Source organism: Bos indicus, chromosome 5, assembly GCF_029378745.1.
Source record: "Bos indicus isolate NIAB-ARS_2022 breed Sahiwal x Tharparkar chromosome 5, NIAB-ARS_B.indTharparkar_mat_pri_1.0, whole genome shotgun sequence".
NCBI classification, from domain to species: domain Eukaryota; kingdom Metazoa; phylum Chordata; class Mammalia; order Artiodactyla; family Bovidae; genus Bos; species Bos indicus.
In genome coordinates this window covers 58,962,610-58,982,243 of record NC_091764.1, presented here as the reverse complement: position 1 = coordinate 58,982,243, position 19,634 = coordinate 58,962,610, and the positions used below count along the sequence as shown (strand labels likewise).

General features: G+C 36.7%; 1 pseudogene; it reads right to left on the bottom strand.

The window, feature by feature from the left end:
* Positions 1–9,048: 9,048 nt before the first annotated feature.
* On the bottom strand, positions 9,049–18,476 carry LOC109558451 (olfactory receptor 6C6-like; annotated as a pseudogene).
* Positions 18,477–19,634: the final 1,158 nt, after the last annotated feature.

Below are 19,634 nucleotides of genomic sequence, written 5' to 3'. Positions count from 1 at the left end.
AGATATGCAGATGACACCACCCTTATGGCAGAAAGCAAAGAAGAACTAAAGAGCCTCTTGAAGAAAGTGAAAGAGGAGGAGAGTGAAAAAGTTGGCTGAAAATCAACATTCAGAAAACTAAGATCATGGCAACAAGTCCCTTCACTCCATGGCAAATAGATGGGGAAACAGTGGAAACAGTGACAGACTTTATTTTGGTGGGCTCTAAAATCACTGAGATGAGCCCTGGGATTTCTTTGGAAGGAATGATACTAAAGCTGAAACTCCAATACTTTGGCCACTTCATTCGAAGAGTTGACTCATTGGAAAAGACTCTGATGCTGGGAGGGATTGGGGGCAGGAGAAGAAGGGGATGACAGAGGATGAGATAGCTGGATGGCATCACTGACTCAATGGACTTGAGTCTGAGTGAACTCCGGGAGTTGGTGATGGACAGGGAGGCCTGGTGTGCTGCAATTCATGGCGTTGCAAAGAGTCAGACACGACTGAGCAACTGATCTGATCTGATCTGATCTGAAAATCACTGCAGATGGTGACTGTAGCCATGAAATTAAAAGACGCTTGCTTCTTAGAAGAAAAGCTATGACCAACCTCGACAGCATTTTAAAAAGCAGAGACATTATTTTGCCAACAAAAGTCCATCTAATCAAAGCTTTGGTTTTTCTAGTAGTCATGTGTAGATGTGAGTCATGTGTGGACTATAAAGAAAGCTGAGTGCCAAAAAATTGATGCTTTTGAACTGTGGTGTTCGAGAAGACTCCTGAGAGCCCCTTGGACTGAAAGAAGATTGAACCAGTCAATCCTAAGTGAAATCAGTTCTGAATATTCAATGGAAGAGCTGACTCACTGGAAAAGACCCTGATGCTGTGAAGGACTGAGGGCTGAGGTGAAGGGGATGAAAGAAGATGAGATGCCTTCACGGCATCATAGATTCAGTGGATGTCAGTTTAAGCAAACTTCGGGAAATAGTGAGGGACAGGGAAGACTGGCATGCTGCAGTTCATGGGGTTGGAAAAAGTCAGACACAACTAACCACCTGTGCGAAAACAACACAGCATAGTAATATATCACTTTAGAATATAGGTAGATACCCATGGGAATATTTTGGTGGCACTCTCTCCTAATTTACTTCCATAAAGGTTTGGTTGATGCAATGCCTTAATTTCTTCCTTTTCTGATAAAAGACCAAAAGCACAAGAAACTGTAACTTCCGCTACCAAATTAAATAATTGCCTACACTCAGTTTAGTTCATACAATGCACACTCCTTTTCTTTTATTTTACAATTTTGCCTTAGCAAATGAATAAGTAGATGGGCAAAACCTTTACTGGGAAGCAGCTATTCCTTTAAATAAGGAATGTCATTTTTATAGTTTATTTCTATAAATGAAAACCATTTAATTTAGGAAAAATTAATGAACAACTCAATACTTATTGCTATGCGGCTTCTTTAGGACCCCATGAATAGCATTCTTGTTAGTAAACCACCATTTACTCTTTAATAAAAAAAAAAATTCTTAAATTCACAAACCCATATGGAAATGCTACTTTAAAACATATAAATGAGATGTAACAATATTCATTAACCTGAATAATAACAAATTGTACTCACTTCCTGGTTTTTCTTGATGATTTAGTCTCAAATTTTATGGTCTGATCACTTCAATAATTATATAATTGCAGGGTTAGTGAGCTGAGTTAACAATTGATTTGGTTTCAATTGTACTCTCAAAACAAATATGGTGACTTAACCATGTCATTGCTTTCAAGGATTATATTCTCATTGTGGTTCAACTGATAATATTTGAGCCACAATATCCTTCATTCCTGATATTGCAAAATTGGGGCATATTTCATTATACTGTGACTCATAATTGATTCTTGTATCTCATCCAAGCTCTGTGTACAAACTCAGTTGAACTTGGCAGGACTAGTCAAATATTTCTTACACCTTTTCACATAATAAAAGCACTACTTATTAAACATTTTCTTTATATTAATGCACATATTTTAAATGACGATTTTGTTTTTCTCTGATTATTTATCCATGCAATTTAAGTAATATTTTCCTTAGGCTTCAGAGACTGTAATGCTATGCTATGCTATGCTAAGTCACTTCAGTTGTGTCCGACTCTGTGTGACTCCATAGATGGCAGCCCACCAGGCTCCCCCATCCCTGGGATTCTCCAGGCAAGAACACTGGAGTGGGTTGCCATTTTTCCTTCTCCAATGCATGAAAGTGAAAAGTGAAAGTGAAGTCGCTCAGTCATTTCCAACTCCCAGCAACCCCATGAACTGCAGCCTACCAGGCTCCTACTTCCATTGGATTTTCCAGGCAAGAGTACTGGAGTGGGTTGCCATTGCCTTCTCCAAGAGATTGTTATATTTTCCTACAAATGCTGCTTTGGGAAAAAGATATTTAGAAATATCTTCTCCATGTATGTCATACACAGGGAATTGGATTTACCTTCTCTTTCCTGTTTTCTCAGGGTAATTTGTTAAGTAAACAGGGAGCTGATGAGGCATTATTAAAAGACACAGGTGAATCCATTTTGTGAGTATTAATAAGAAAGTGCTTACGCTTTGACTGTGTGGATCACAATAAACTGTGGAAAATTCTTAAAGAGATGGGAATACCAGACCACCTGATCTGCCTCTTGAGAAATTTGTATGCAGGTCAGGAAGCAACAGTTAGAACTGGACATGGAACAACAGACTGGTTCTAAATAGGAAAAGGAGTTCGTCAAGGCTGTATATTGTCACCCTGTTTATTTAACTTATATGCAGAGTACATCATGAGAAACGCTGGACTGGAAGAAACACAAGCTGGAATCAAGATTGCCGGGAGAAATATCAATAACCTCAGATATGCAGATGACACCACCCTTATGGCAGAAAGTGAAGAGGAACAAAAAAGCCTCTTGATGAAGGTGAAAGTGGAGAGTGAAAAAGTTGGCTTAAAGCTCAACATTCAGAAAATGAAGATCATGTCATCCGGTCCCATCACTTCATGGGAAGCAGATGGGGAAACAGTGGAAACAGTGTCAGAGTCTATTTTTCTGGGCTCCAAAATCACTGCAGATCGTGACTGCAGCCACGAAATTAAAAGACACGTACTCCTCAGAAGGAAAGTTATGACCAACCTAGATAGCATATTAAAAACAAAGACATTACTTTGCCAACAAAGGTTCATCTAGTCATGACTATGGCTTTTCCTGTGGTCATGTATGGATGTGAGAGTTGGACTGTGAAGAAGGCTGAGCGCCAAAGAATTGATGCTTTTGAACTGTAGTGTTGGAGAAGACTCTTTTTTTTTTTTCTTTAGTTTTCTGTTTTATTTTATTTTATTTTTAAACTTTACAATATTGTATTAGTTTTGCTTGGACTGTAAGGAGATCCAACCAGTCCATTCTGAAGGATATCAGCCCTGGGATTTCTTTGGAAGGGATGATGCTGAAGCTGAAACTCCAGTGCTTTGGCCACCTCATGCGAAGAGTTGACTCTTTGGAAAAGACTTTGATGTTGGGAGGGATTGAGGGCAAGAGAAGAAGGGGACGACAGAGGATGAGATGGCTGGATGACATCAGCAACTAAGACAGTTCACCACAAAATCTGAGCCTATGCTCTAGAGCCCAGGAACTGCAATTACTGAGTCAACATGTTGCATGTATTGAAGCCCTTACCACCTACAGCCCGTGCTCCACATGAAGAGAAGCCACCGAAATGAGAAGCTTATACACCATAATAGAGAGTAGCCCCCACCTGTCTTATCTAGAAAAAGCCTGTGCAGCCAAAAATAAATAAGTAAAATTATTTTTAAAAAGAAAGTTTCCAATTTGTTTTTTTTTTTTAGAAAGTTTCCAATTTTTTAAGGAATCTCCACACTGTTCTCCATAGAGTGGTGGTATGGGGAGGGAGGTGGGAAGGGAGTTCAGGATGGGGAACACATGTACACCCGTGGTGGATGCACGTTGAGGTATGGCAAAACCAATACAATATTGTAAAGTAAAAAATAAATAAAAAATAAAAAAAGAAAGTGTCAAAAACCAAAATGACTGAGCTAAACGAGGTAAATTCATAAAAAAACACGTCATATTGAGCGTGCAAAAATTTGATTTAGATTTAGAAATTGACAAAATCAACAAATCAGCCCCTCAACTTCACCTCTGAGAGGCAGTTGTTAAACATTTATTATTCTCTCATTTAGAACATCTGTCAGTCATGTGGTAGATACTCAATAAATATTTCTGAATGAATAAATATTTGAAATAATTTTGGTGTATAATCAATCTCCAGTACTCAATAAAATCTTAAAAACTGATTGTTAAAGAATTTGAGAAACAAAATATGAAAAGAAACACTATTTGGTTAAAAAAACGTTAGTTACTCAGTCGTGTCCAACCCTTTGTGACCCCATGGACTGTAGACCATCAGGTTCCTCTGTCCATGGAATTCTCCAAGCAAAAATCCTGAAGTGGGTTGCAATTCCCTTCAAATGTAAAGGTAAAGTCTGTTACCGGGGCAGATTTCAAGAACCTGTGCACAATTGGGTCCCATGTGTGGTCCAGACAGGCTCCAGCACACCACTGCTGGGACTGAACCAGTTCATCTACAAAGTGGACAAAGATCCCTACTTTCATGGGCTAAGGGATGGGAGAGAATGTAGATAATAAGCATGAATGTAATAATAATAAGTGTTTTGGAAAGGAAGAGAAAACTGAAATGCCTTGAAAGTGGGGAGCTAGTATAATTTTAAATAGTGTCAGTGGGGTAGATTTTATTGAGGTGATATTTGGACAGAGATCTGAAGGAGGGATGGGTGCTAACCATGTGATTATCTGGGAGAGGGATACTTTTCAGCTTAAGAAACATTTAGTGTAAATACAGTAAGATACTAGAAGGAAAATCATGCTGATTGCAAAGAATGATTTTTGGTTTATTTTGTTTTCTCATTTTTGATATTTTTCAATTTTTGTTAAACTAGTTTCCTGGATATAATCTCCAGCAGAATATTGAATAAAGCAGTTATAGTGGTTCTTCACATCTTAAAACTGATTTTACCAAAAATACAGCTACTATTTAACATTAAAAATGATATGTGCTGTAAACTTTAAATTATGAATATTTTAAAGTATACACTAGGATAGAGAACTGGAGAAATAGTTTCAAGTACAGATCAAGCAGATTCAATAGATATAAAGGCTATTTTATATTGCTTTACCTTTTTTTTGAAAAGCTTTGAAACATTTTGTTGTATTTTATTTTTTTATATTTGTTGTCATTTGAAATAGCTAATTAATTTTAGTGTTTCTTTTTTTATGATTAAAATTTTTTTAATTTTTTTTTAATTTTTAAACTTTACAAATTTTATTAGTTTTGCCAAATATCAAAATGAATCCGCGACAGGTATACATGTGTTCCCCATCCTGAACCCTCCTCCTTCCTCCCTCCCCATACCATCCCTCTGGATGCTTGGGGCTAGTGCATTTTGTTGTATTTTAAACTAGATCTTATATAGCAAACTTTTTCTTACCTGTATATTTTCAGTATGAATTCCTAAAAAAATATGTATATATTTTTGCTTAATCCTGATGCAGTTTCCAAGCTAGCTAAATTAGCAAAATGTCTTTGGTATCATTTATCACCTTGCATGCACTTGCTCATGTTCATGCTCACTTGCTCAGTTGTGTCTGATTCTTTGTGACTCCACGGACTCTAGCCCACCAGGCTCCTCTGCTTATGGGATGTCCCAAGCAAGAACACAGGAGGAGGTTGCTATTTCCTCCTCTAGGAGATCTTCTGGACCCAGGGACTGAACCCATATCTCCTGAGTCTTCTGCCTTGGCAGGAGGATTCTTTGCTACTGAGCCACTGGGAACATACTCCTAATACTCAATTGTCTCAAAACATCATTTTTTGTTGACTTGTCAAATTGGAGCCAGACAAGGAGCAGGTAGCATATCTAGTTGTGATGATCTAGTCAGGTTACTTATGCTACTGAAATAATGTTCTATTCTGTTTTACTAAGAGACTTTAAAAAGTCATGAATTGTCACTGCATTTTATCATCACATATATCATTTTCATTTCAACTTTTGTTTTTCATTTTTAGTCTTTTGATGAGGCAAATTCCACAAGTAAATTCTCTAAAGATAATTTTCTTTGGGATAAGGCCACATGTAACGTGAAATTCTAGTTTTGATCATTTCTTTTAGTACATTATCTCCTTATTTATGAGTCAAATTACTGGTGACTTTCTCACTTAATCTTTTGATATCAAAACCAATATAAATGTCCAAAAATGAGTTAGAAATGTTTGCCTCATCTTTTCTTCCATAAATATTTTATAAGTTGTCCTCATTCACCTTCTTAACAAGGAATAAATGACATTTGCTGTTAAATTTGAAAATCATATCTTCTATTAAATTTTCAAATTTTAGTCAAATTAACTGATATTAAATAGGAAATAATATACTAGCCAAAGTTTATGGAAAAACTGTTGTCCATGTGTCATTTTGGCCCACCACATCTTTGTGTTAAAAGTTTATTCGGGCACACCTGAGCCCTTTCATTAACATATGGTTTATAGCTGCATTTGTATGATAGAGGGGGAGAACTGAGTAATTTCATCAGGGACACTGTGGTCTGCAAATTCTAAATTATTAATATAGTGCCCTTTAGGCAAAAGCTGTGTTGACTTCCAATACTTATAATTAAAATGTTTACACTGATTGAAAACTTTATAATAACCACTAAAGAGTTTGTGTAGAGTTAGAGAGCCACATTATTTGATATCAACATAAATCCCTTCATAACTTTTATAATAAAATTTACCATTTCTTTAATTCTTGGAACTATAATTTGCTAGTTTATGATATATTTTTACTCAGGTATCAAGAACCCACATCATCAATCAATTCTAAATTTCAGTATTTTCAAATATTTCCAATTAACTGTAGAAAGTATTAATTCAACAAGAAGGTAGGAGATAGTAGCTCCATGACTCTTTCCAAACTGGAAAACTCTTTAGTAATGTTTAATGTTGTTTTCTTTGTTTTTCAGCAATTATGGATCTAAACTTTCAACTGAGTACATATGTATGCGTATCAGGAATAATTTGGCTCAATGAATTAGGATTACAGTCATAATAGAAAATAGGTTAGAAAATGTAAGTTGAGACTGGGTAACATTCAGTATTATTTAAAATTTTGGCTTCATGGAAAAGCAAAAAAAAAAAAAACCCAAAAACCAAAAAACAACTTAGTGCCAGAGTTGCATGATCTTGTATAATCATCTTCTAAATTCTAATCATTATAATGCTTAAAGCAGAGTGAACATACAAATTTTTAACAAAAGAAAATTTCAAATTTATATACAGTAAAATTTTGCCAGTGTCAGCATCTTTATCCCTATTCATTAAGATTGTCATTTAATTAGGTAATTGAATGCATTATATTTATATGATATTAACTCAAAATAACCACTAATATAAGAAAGTTGTAAAAACTGTCAACTATTGATTAAATAAAAAAACAGCTTAATTTCAAACATTAAATACAAAACTGATTATAGCAAATGTAGTCATATATGGTTTCCAACAATTTTTAATTCTTCAGGCTTTTATTAGAAATTGTTATGTGTTACTTAAAGTGTTCCCCAAAAGAGGGACAATTTCACAGTTTTCTTGAAAGTATATATTCATAATTGTTCTCAAATTGACAACTTACATGGCAGAGAAGATTTTAAGTTGGGTAATAAAAGATTTTTGATTTCTCAAGAAACTACAATTCCATTAACTTTTTAGTTGTGCTGTTTTTCACGTAATTTCAAAGTAGGCCATTGTAGGGAGAGAATAATATATGTAATACTCTAATAAGATGGTCAGATTATGTTCATGGTCTTCTATAGTAAACTAAAAATAGTGTTTAGCATGATTTACTGTTTCCTGAATTTGAGAAAGAAATCTCTCTTGTGCATTCTTGCTCTACCTCTTTCTGACTGAATTCAATTTCCCAAAAAATATTGTGGAAGAAATGGAATTTTAAAAGTTTCAAAGAAGGAAATGGCAGTTTCATAGTTACAGAGTGGCACACATGTGTGCAGCTGCACAGTCATGCCAGGTCTTTATGACACCATGGGCTGTAGCCCATCAGGATCCTCTGTTCATAGAATTTTCCAGGCAAGAATACTGGAGTGTGCTGCCATTTGCTACTCCAAAGTGTCTTCCCCACCCAGGGACCAAACCTGTGTCTCTTGAGTTTCCTGCATTGGCAGGTGGACTCTTTACCCCTGGCACCACCCAGGAAGCACAGAATGAAAAGCTGAGTCCAAAGGAAGGTAAGGGAATGAGAGGAGGATGGGAATTTGAATTGAAAAAAAAATGTATACATATATTTATGAAGCTGCTGTCAATGAAATTATGAGTAATGAAAAATAACTCTGGAGACAATATGAAAATTATAGATTTTGAAAAGTTCTGAGTTTTATTTAATTGCATTTCATTATGCAGGTCAGTTAGAACTGGACATGGAACAACAGACTGGTTCCAAATAGGAAAAGGAGTTTGTCAAGGCTGTATATTGTCATCTTGTTTATTTAACTTATATGCAGAGTACATCATGAGAAACGCTGGACTGGAAAAAAACACAAGCTGGAATCAAGATTGCCGGGAGAAATATCAATAACCTCAGATATGCAGATGACACCACCCTTATGGCAGAAAGTGAAGAGGAACTAAAAAGCCTCTTGATGAAAGTGAAAGTGGAGAGTGAAAAAGTTGGAAAAGACTCTGATGCTGGGAGGGATTGAGGGCAAGAGGAGAAGGGGATGACAGAGGATGAGATGGCTGGATGGGCATCACTGACTCGATGAACATGAGTCTGAGTGAACTCCGGGAGTTAGTGATGGACCGGGAGGCTTGGCGTGCTGCGATTCATGGGGTCACAAAGAGTTGGACACGAGTGAGCAACTGATTTGATATGATCTCATGCCTCTAATTTATGAAATAGGACTTTTATTTTTTCATTTCTCTGAGAAAAGTACATTCTTCCTTACCATATCCATGAAGGCTCTCTTGACTTGCTGATTCCTAGGGTATAGATGAATGGGTTTAGCGTGGGGGCAACTGAGATATTTTGCACAGCTATTCCCTTGCTCAAAGAGACCCTGTTCTTTGCTGATGGATTCATGTACATGAAAATGCAGCTGCCATAAGAGATGGAGTTGGCAATCATGTAGGAAGAACATGTAGAAAGGCCTTTGTCCTCTGAGTGGTAGAAGGGATTCTCAAAATTGTTCTGATGACATATGTATCAGTTCAGTTGCTCAGTCGTGTCCAGCTCTTTGTGACCCCATGAACCACAGCATGCCAGGCGTCACTGTCCATCACCAACTCCTGGAATTCACCCAAACCCATGTCTATCAAGTCAGTGATGCCATCCAACCATCTCATGCTCTGCCATCCCCTTCTCCTCCGGCTTCAATCTTTCCCAGCATCAGGGTCTTTTCAAATGAGTCAGCTCTTTGCATCAGGTTGCCAAAGTATTGGAGTTTCAGCTTCAACATCAGTCCTTCCAATGAACACCCAGGACTGATCTCCTTTAGAATGGACTGGTTGGATCTCCTTGCAGTCCAAGGGACTCTCAAGAGTCTTCTCCAACACCACAGTTCCAAAGCATCAATTCTTCTGTGCTCAGCTTTCTTTATAATCCACAATCACATCCATACATGACCACTGGAAAAACCATAGCCTTGACTAGACGGACCTTTTTTGGCAAAGTAATGTCTCTGCCTTTGAATATGCTGTCTAGGTTGGTCATAACTTTCCTCCCAAGGAGTAAGCATCTTTTAATTCCATGGCTGCAATCACCATCTGCAGTGTTTTTGTGGCCCAGAAAAATAACGTCTCTCACTGCTTCCACTGTTTCCCCATCTATTCGCCATGAAGTGATGGGACCAGAGGCCATGATCTTAGTTTTCTGAATGTTGAGATTTAGACCAACTTTTTCACTCTCCTCTTCCACTTTCATCAAGAGACTCTTTAGTTCTTCTTCACTTTCTGCCATAAGGGTGTTGTCATCTGCATATCTGAGGTTATTGATATTTCTTCTGGCAATCTTGATTCCAGCTTGTGGCTCATTCAGCCCAGGGTTTCTCATGATGTACTCTGCATATAATTTAAATTACCAGGGTGACAGTATACAGGCTTGATGTACTCCTTTTCCTATTTGGAACCAGTCTGTTGTTCCATGTCCAGTTCTAACTGTTGCTTCCTGACCTGCATATAGGTTTCTCAAGAGGCAGGTCAGGTGGTCTGGTATTCACATCTCTTTCAGAATTTTCCACAGTTTGTTGTGATCCACACAGTCAAAGGCTTTGGCATAGTCAATAAAGCAAAATAGATGTTTTTCTGGAACTCTCTTGTTTTTTCGATAATTCAGAGGATGTTGGCAATTTGTACTCTGGTTCCTCTGCCTTTTCTAAAACCAGCTTGAACATTAGGAAGTTCATGGTTTATGTATTGCTGATGCCTGGCTTGGAGAATGTTGAGCATTACTTTACTAGCGTGTGAGATGAATGCAATTGTGTGGTAGTTTGAACATTCTTTGGCATTGCCTTTATTTAGGATTGGAATGAAAACTGACCTTTTCCAGTTCTGTGGCCACTGCTGAGTTTTCCAAATGTGCTGGCATATTGAGTGCAGCATTTTCACAGCATCATCTTTCAGGATTTGGAATAGCTCAACTGGAATTCCATCACCTCCACTAGCTTTGCTTGTAGTGATGCTTTCTAAGGCCCACTAGACTTCACATTCCAGGATGTCTGGCTCTAGGTGAGTGATCACACCGTCGTGATATTCTTGGTCGTGAAGATCTTTTTTATACAATTCTATGTATTCTTGCGACCTCTTCTTAATATCTTCTGCTTCTGTTATGTCCATACCATTTCTGTCCTTTATCGAGTCCATCATTGCATGAAATGTTCCCTTGGTCTCTCTAATTTTCTTGATGAGACCTCTAGTCTTTACCATTCTATTGTTTTCCTCTATTTCTTTGCGTTGATCACTGAGGAAGGCTTTCTTATCTGTCCTTGCTATTCTTTGGAACTCTGCATTCAAATGGGGATATCTTTCCTTTTCTCCTTTGCTTTTCGCTTCTCTTCTTTTCACAGATATTTGTAAGGCCTCCTCAGACATCCATTTTGTTTTTTGCATTTCTTTTCCATGGTGATAGTCTGGATCCCTGCCTCCTGTACAATGTCATGAACTTCCGTCCACAGTTCATCAGGCACTCTGTCTATCAGATCTAGTCCCTTAAATCTATCTCTCACTTCCACTGTATAACCATAAGGGATTTGATATAGGTCAGACCTGAATGGTCGAGTGGTTTTCCCTACTTTCTTCAATTTAAGTCTGAATTTGGCACCTCCTTAGTTCATGATCTGAGCCACAGTCCACTCCCAGTCTTGTTTTTGCCTGGAGGAGCTACCCCACGCTTGAGGTCAGGGGCGGCAGCTGAGACGAGCTACCCCAAGTCCAAGGAGTGGCGGCTGCATGGCCGCAGGGGTGCCGAAAGGAGCTACTCCACGTTCAGCGTTAGGAGGGGTGACCTCGTCCAATGTAAGGAGCAGCGGCTGCACTTTGCTGGAGCAGCCATGAAGAGATACCCCATGTCCAAGGTAAGAGAAACCCAAGTAAGATGGTAGGTATTGTGAGAGGGCATCAGAGGGCAGACACACTGAAACCTTAATCACAGAATACTAACCAATCTGATCACACAGACCACAGCCTTGTCTAACTCAATGAAACTAAGCCATGCCATGTGGGGTCACCCAAGACAGATGGATCATGGTGGAGAGGTCTGAGAGAATGTGGCCCACTCGAGAAGGGAATGGCAAACCACTTCAGTATTCTTGCCTTGAGAACCCCATGAACAGTATGAAAAGGAAAAATGAAAGGATACTGGAAGAGGATCTCCTCAGGTCGGTAGGTGCCCAATATGCTACTGGAGATCAGTGGAGAAATAACTTGAGAAAGAATGAAGGGATGGAGCCAAAACACAAACAATACCCAGTTGTGCATGTGACTGGTGATAGAAGCAAGGTCCGATGCTATAAAGAGCACTATTGCATAGGAACCTGGAATATTAGGTCCATGAATCAAGGCAAATCAGAAGTGGTCAAACAAGAGATGGCAAGAGTGAACGTCACCCTTCTAGGAATAAGCAAACTAAAATGGACTGGAATGGGTGAATTTAACTCAGATGACCATTATATCTACTACTGTGGGCAGGAATCCCTTAGAAGAAATGGAGTAGCCATCATGGTCAACAAAAGAGTCCGAAATGCAGTACTTGGATGCAATTTCAAAAACGACAGAATTATCTCTGGAGTAACAGGCAAATTTGGCCTTGGAGTACAGATGAAGCAGGGCAAAGGCTAATAGAATTTTGCCAAGGGAAAGCACTGGTCATAGCAAACACCCTCTTCCAACAACACAAGGTTATATATTAGAGCCCCATAATTTTTCATCTCATACCTAAAGTTTTATCTCATCTGGAAAATATCTCATTTCACCACACATTAGTCACTGGCAGTTTTCAATGGATATGTTTGATTCTGAATCTTCAAAATTAACTTTTCAGGTATCTATCCTCTGTACCCTATGCAGTAGGGTAAAGGAGTTGATTATAAAGTGAGAATATAGTGCTGTCTATAACAAATATTATTTTTTTATTTTTTAATGATACATTAAAAACTGGAAAAATATATAGACATTTCTGTATGTCAGTAATAAATTTAAATTTGTGTTATACATACACTTGAATATTTTAGAAATGTGGTAATGTTAATGATGAAGTCGATGATAGTAATAAAAATGAAGGTAAGTTTGTTGTCCTGGTAATGGAAGTCTTATATCACAAATTGTCTACATGGTCAAAGAAAGTAATCTGAGATCAATAGGGTGACTTTTCTCAGAGATAAAATAAATCCATATATATGATAAAGTATTTATATAATAAAGATCAAGAGAAGCTATATTTATACATATAAAGATACAATGCAGGCCTTCAGAAAATGAAGTTTGTATAAGGATGAAGCTGATTAAAAAATTCTCAGAAAAATAGAATTTTATCTAGCTAAAATCTAATCTCTTTCATCTGGTCCTCAAGTCCAATCTCTCTCTTTTTATTTTTGTCTCGCTCTCTGTTTCTGTGTCTCTTTTTCACGTTTTCTTTCTCTATGCTCTTTTACCCCAGGGGCATAATCATGACAATATAACAAAATTATTATTGGAGGGTCAATTTATTTTTTGTAAGGAAATGAGAGAATTATCTTAACTAAAAAGTGAAAATATTTATATTGAAATACAATGGATGTACAATATTATATTACTCCATTGTATAGAGAATGATAATTTAGTTTTTACAAATTATAGTTCTTTAAGAGATGTTACAAGATGGCTATAAAACCCTCTGCTGTACAAAATATCCTTGCTGCTTATGTATTTTATGCATAGCAATTTGTATCTCTTAATATCCATAACATAATCATATCTTGCCCCTACCCTTTTCCTGCCCCCTATTGATAACCAGTAGTTTGTTTTCTTTTTTTTTTTAATTTTATTTTATTTTTAAACTTTACAATATTGTATTAGTTTTGCCAAATATCGAAATGAATCCGCCACAGGTATACCCGCGTTCCCCATCCTGAACCCACCTCCCTCCTCCCTCCCCTACCCTCCCTCTGGGTTGTCCCAGTGCACCAGCCCCAAGCATCCGGTACCGTGCATCGAACCTGGACTGGCGACTCGTTTCATACATGATATTATACATGTTTCAATGCTGTTCTCCCAAATCTCCCCACCCTCTCCCTCTCCCACAGAGTCCATAAGACTGATCTATACATCGGTGTCTCTTTTGCTGTCTCGTACACAGGGTTATTGTTACCATATTTCTAAATTCCATATATATGTGTTAGTATACTGTATTGGTGTTTTTCTTTCTGGCTTACTTCACTCTGTATAATAGGTTCCAGTTTTATCCATCTCATTAGAACTGATTCAAATGTATTCTTTTTAATGGCTGAGTAATACTCCATTGTGTATATGTACCAAAGTTTTCTTATCCATTCATCTGCTGATGGACATCTAGGTTGCTTCCATGTCCTGGCTATTATAAACAGTGCTGCCATGAACATTGGGGTACACGTGTCTCTTTCCCTTCTGGTTTCCTCAGTGTGTATGCCCAGCACTGGGATTGCTGGATCACAAGGCAGTTCTATTTCCAGTTTTTTAAGGAATCTCCACACTGTTCTCCATAGTGGCTGTACTAGTTTGCATTCCCACCAACAGTGTAAGAGGGTTCCCTTTTCTCCACACCCTCTCCAGCATTTATTGCTTGTAGACTTTTGGATTGCAGCCATTCTGACTGGTGTGAAATGGTACCTCATAGTGGTTTTGATTTGCATTTCTTTGATAATGAGTGATGTTGAGCATCTTTTCATGTGTTTGTTAGCCATCTGTATGTCTTCTTTGCAGAAATGTCTATTTAGTTCTTTGGCCCATTTTTTGATTGGGTCATTTATTTTTCTGGAGTTGAGCTGTAGGAGTTGCTTGTATATTTTTGAGATTAATTGTTTGTCAGTTGCTTCATTTGCTATTATTTTCTCCCATTCTTTGACAAAGGAGGCAAGAATATACAATGGATTAAAGACAATCTCTTTAACAAGTGGTGCTGGGAAAACTGGTCAACCACTAGTAGTTTGTTTTCTATATCTGTGTTTTTCTATGTACTTTGCATAATTTAATTTTTAGATTCCCCACATAAGTGATATCATACAAGTTTATCTTTCTCGGACTTATTTCACTAAATATAATAATCTTTAGTCCATTCAATGTTGCTACAAATGGTGTATTATGCAACAATGAAAAAAATAGTGATATTCTGCCATTTGCAGCAACATGGATGGATCTAGAGAATATGTGGAAAAACTCTATGTCTATTGAGATGAAAAATAGATTTTTATTCTTCAACTTCTAATGTGGTATATCTCACTTTAACGGTAATTTTAATTCTCTATTTCTTTATTATTCTGTTTGAAAAGCTAAGTTTAATTATCAAAATTTCTGTAACTGTAGAGTGATATGATCAGGTCAAAGCTATGATTGATCTGATATCTCACACTTCAACTTTTCCATGTGAAACATCCTCATAAGAGGTCTGCTGGAAAATGTAAAGTAAGGAGTCGACTTTAGGAAGAAATGACAATGTAGTTCGCTGATATGATTTAACTAAGAAAGACTCTTTGGTTGGGTTATTGGGAAAGTGGGTGGAGGAAATTCTGGGGTGTGAGATATGAGAATGTCAACTTTCCCATGTTACATTCTCAACAGTGAAAGTTCTGTCTTTTGGAGAGAAACTTCCAATATCTGGGGATAAGACAGCTCTGATTCTCAGCACAATATTAAGAAGCAATAGAGTATAACAGTTATAATTTAGCTCCTGGTTAAAACCTATGGCAGTATTCCCAAACAGATAAAATAAAATATTCTTTTCCTTGCTTTGGCTTTTTGAGAGGAAATTTACTGACAGGTCACACACACATATACACACACTAAAATAAGACCACATAAAACCATACTTCTGAGTGGAGTAGTGGCTTGTTAGAAAGAGCAGTTGTGGGTGATGGAAAACATGGTAATATATCATTTCCCTACATTATAATTGGATAACTTAATTAATTATTAACAATATTTTTAACAATTAGACCAAAGGCAAACTCCATATCTACTTAGGGAGGAACATAGAAAATAGGAATTATTACAGTAAAACATCTAAAATATCTTTCAGTTAATTCATCTTCATTCAATTGGGAAATCTGATCCTTCATGGATAAATATGCCTTTTTTTCATAATTTCTGTGTGATTAACACTTATGAGATGATTATAAAATGCTTACTTAAATTTATTCAATATATATTGTCTGAGTGTGGAAATGGGGAATGAACAAGGAGGATTTATATTCCCCCTGCACCATTACCCCTCAAATAATAAGTTTAGTAAAATTTCTCATTGTTTTTCCCTAAGTATCTCTGACTGTGTTGTAGAGCCACTGTCATATTTATATACTAAACTTCAAAACTTTTCTGGATTTAAGAAAAATATTTCCCTCACTTGCTCTTTTTACCTTAATATTAGTCATATACAACATCATTTTCAAGAGTAACTTCCCCAAAGTAAGAAATTTCAATATTAAATTTTACATCTTATATGTAATTTCAATGATTCTTTTTTTTTAATATCAGTTAATGAAAAGCACCTCAAAATGTCTTGAGTGTATATTATTTGAGGTTGTATGGATGGTTTCCTAGACAAAATGCCTTGAACTCACTAGGAATAAAACCTTGAAATTATATTATGAGACTATCTAAGTGGTTCTTATATACAACCATTTTAAATTAATTGTTATATTAACTTTCAGTCCAGAAAACTATTCCAGCACACAAGACCCTTCATGTTGTTACTACTATTTTTTAAAACATACAAGTAATAGCTTAAACAGTTTTATTAAATTTATTTTTAATTGGAGGATGATTGCTTTACAATATTGTGTGTGTTTTTTTAATTGCTTAAGAAAAATCCTTTTCTTTTATTGAGTGCTAGGTATTTCTAATGCTACATATTTACTAAACCATGAGATGTTGGTTACATTACTACTACCTTACATGTAGAGAATTAGAGGTATAAAAATACTCTGTGCCATGTTCCATGTGGTGTATGTGCTGAAGCCTTTATTCAACAGGATGAACATCTCAAAATCCTGGTCTAAGCATTGCATGTACTAATTCTCTAAATGCATGTGGTTCTCTAACACTTCTCTGGTATCTGCATATACTTCTGTCTCAGTATACTGTCCTTCTATATATGTTTAGGGACAGCATAATTAGCATAATTTTCACTGTCTCCTGAAATCCCTTCCTGAACTCCAAGATTACTCAGAAGCCACCCAATATGTCCCTTAATACTTTTGTCAATATTTGTTGCAACACTAGTTATATACTGGATAGCAATACAGAGCCGTTTAGCCCCTCACAATATTAGGAATAAGATACATACACGATAAATATATCTTTAATTAATAAATTACACACAGCAAGATACACTTAAACAGAAAAAAAAGGGGCAGGGGGTAGTGTTAGTCGCTCAGTGGTGTCTGACTCTTTGTGACCCCAAGGACTATAGCCTGCCAGGCTCCTCTGTCCATGGGATTTCCCAGGCAAGAATACCTGAGTGGGCAGCCATTCCTTCTCCAAGGGATCTTACCAACCCAGGGATCGAACCTGCATCTCCTGCATTGCAGGCAGGTTCTTTACAGTCTGAGCCACTCTCAGAGCCTCACACTTACACAAAGCATATTTTATTCAGTCATGATTTTTAGACACTGATAAGCCATAAGGAGATGATATTTAAAACTTGAATTACAGACTTGAGACAGTAAATTATTATAGTAGGATGGGATGTTTTCCTTAGAAAGAATAAAGTATAAGGGTGAAGCTGAGCTATAAGTTTCTTGAAGAGAATGTCCTCTATGAAATAAGTATTGAAATAGGAAAACGTAACCAGAACAAATGCATGAAACATATTTTTGTTGTTGGTAACTGAAGTGTACAACAAAGCTACACCTTTGGATATAGTTACCTGTTCTCTTGTAGATGATTTAGCATACATAAAGATACAGCTTCCATATGTCAGAGAGACAACAGTCAGGTGGGAAGTACAGGTGGAAAAACCTTTGGCTCTTGGCTGTGCTGAAGGGAATTTCAGAATGGTCTTAATGACGTAAATGTAAGAAAGAATCACTGATACCAATGTGACCCCAAGTGTTACCATAGCTAAGCTAAAAGACATCAGTTCCAGAACACATGTATCTGTGCAGGATATCTGCAGGATAGGAGACATTTCACACATAAAGTGATCAATTACTTTGGAAGCACAGAAATCCAGCTCGAGTCCCATGATAAACGGAGGAAAGATAATTAGGAATCCAGTTACTCAAGATCTGAGTACAAGCTGATAACAAACTTTGCTGTTCATGATGACAGAGTAATGTAGCGGTTTGCAGATGGCAACATAGCGGTCATAGGACATGATAGCCAGAAAGTAATAGTCTGTAACTCACAAAAAAGGGAAGAACAATTGAGCTGCACAATTATATGCAATGGTTTTTTTTTTAGTCACCATGATGACCACGTATTTGGGAATACATACTGTTGTGAATATGATTTCTAAAAAAGAGAAACAACAAAGAAAGAAATGCATTGGAGTTTTGAGGCGAATATCCAGCAGGGTGAGAAGGATAATGATTACATTCCCCATTAGGCTCAATGTGTAACTGAAAAAGAGAAACAGGAAAATCATAATTTGTGATTGTGGGTCAATCCCAAGAGAATGAATTCTATTTCCTTTGAGTGGTTCCTCATAACTCTTCTGTGAAAAGTGGGAGTCGCTCAGTCGTGTCTTAGGTCACTCTTTGTAACCCCATGGACTATACAGTCCATGGAATTCTCCAGGCCAGAAATTTAGGGTTGGTAGCCTTTCCTTTCTCCAGGGAATCTTCCCAACCCAGCGATTGAAACCAAGTCTCCCATATTGCCAGCAAAGTCTTTACCAGCTGAGCCACCAGGGAAACCCTTAGTCTCTGTGAGCCTTGTCAAATCTACATATGAAACAAAAACAAAATAAATGAACTTAAAACATATGAATATAGCAATATAAATTAACTTACAGGTATTAACTATTGTATGTGTAAATGTATAACTTTAATATTTATAAATTAGCCTAAGTGTATATAAATTAACCTAAATGTATATGTATAAAATGAAAATATATTTTAACTAAATATGCACCAGCATATATATGCACATATATATTATCCTAAGGCAGAGAAAGGTATATATTCTCTAATCTATTCACAGGTTGTATCTTCAAAAATTGCCAATGACACATAATTACATACTATAGTCAATTCTAAATTCTTTCTCATACATTAGTTCTCTTCACTCTAATATTCCTCACAATTTTACCCCTGGAACTTGAATTTTTTGTGTTAATATGCATATGTAGTCATCTTTCCCAAGTGGGCACTATTTTGGATGTATAATTTAATTAAAAGAATATCAGTTATTTTAAATGCTTTTTCCTTTCATATTCATTTAACCTGTGCAAGTGAACTGAGTTTGTGTGTCTTTGTAGTATGAGTATTAGGATGATTTTTCAAAACCGGATTTTAGAGTTACGGTATGATTCCTGTGATGATCAATGACTATGGCAGTATTGATTTCTAGTACTTGAAGATCCTGCTTACAGTTTTTTTTGCATTTCCTTTGCACTGAAAGTATATCATTATCGCTATCAATTTTTTTGACTGGCTTTGCTATACTCAAAAGTTGTTATTAGTATATGTGGTAAATAAACAAATGAAAACATGACACAAACAAACATCTTAAGGAAAAATATTGTGTCACTTTACTTCAATTAATCTTTTCTTTTTTTGGTCACAACACAGCCCATGGGGTCTTAGTTTCCTGATAAGGAATGGAAAAGATTCCAGCAGAAGTGGAAGCGTGGAGTTCTAACTA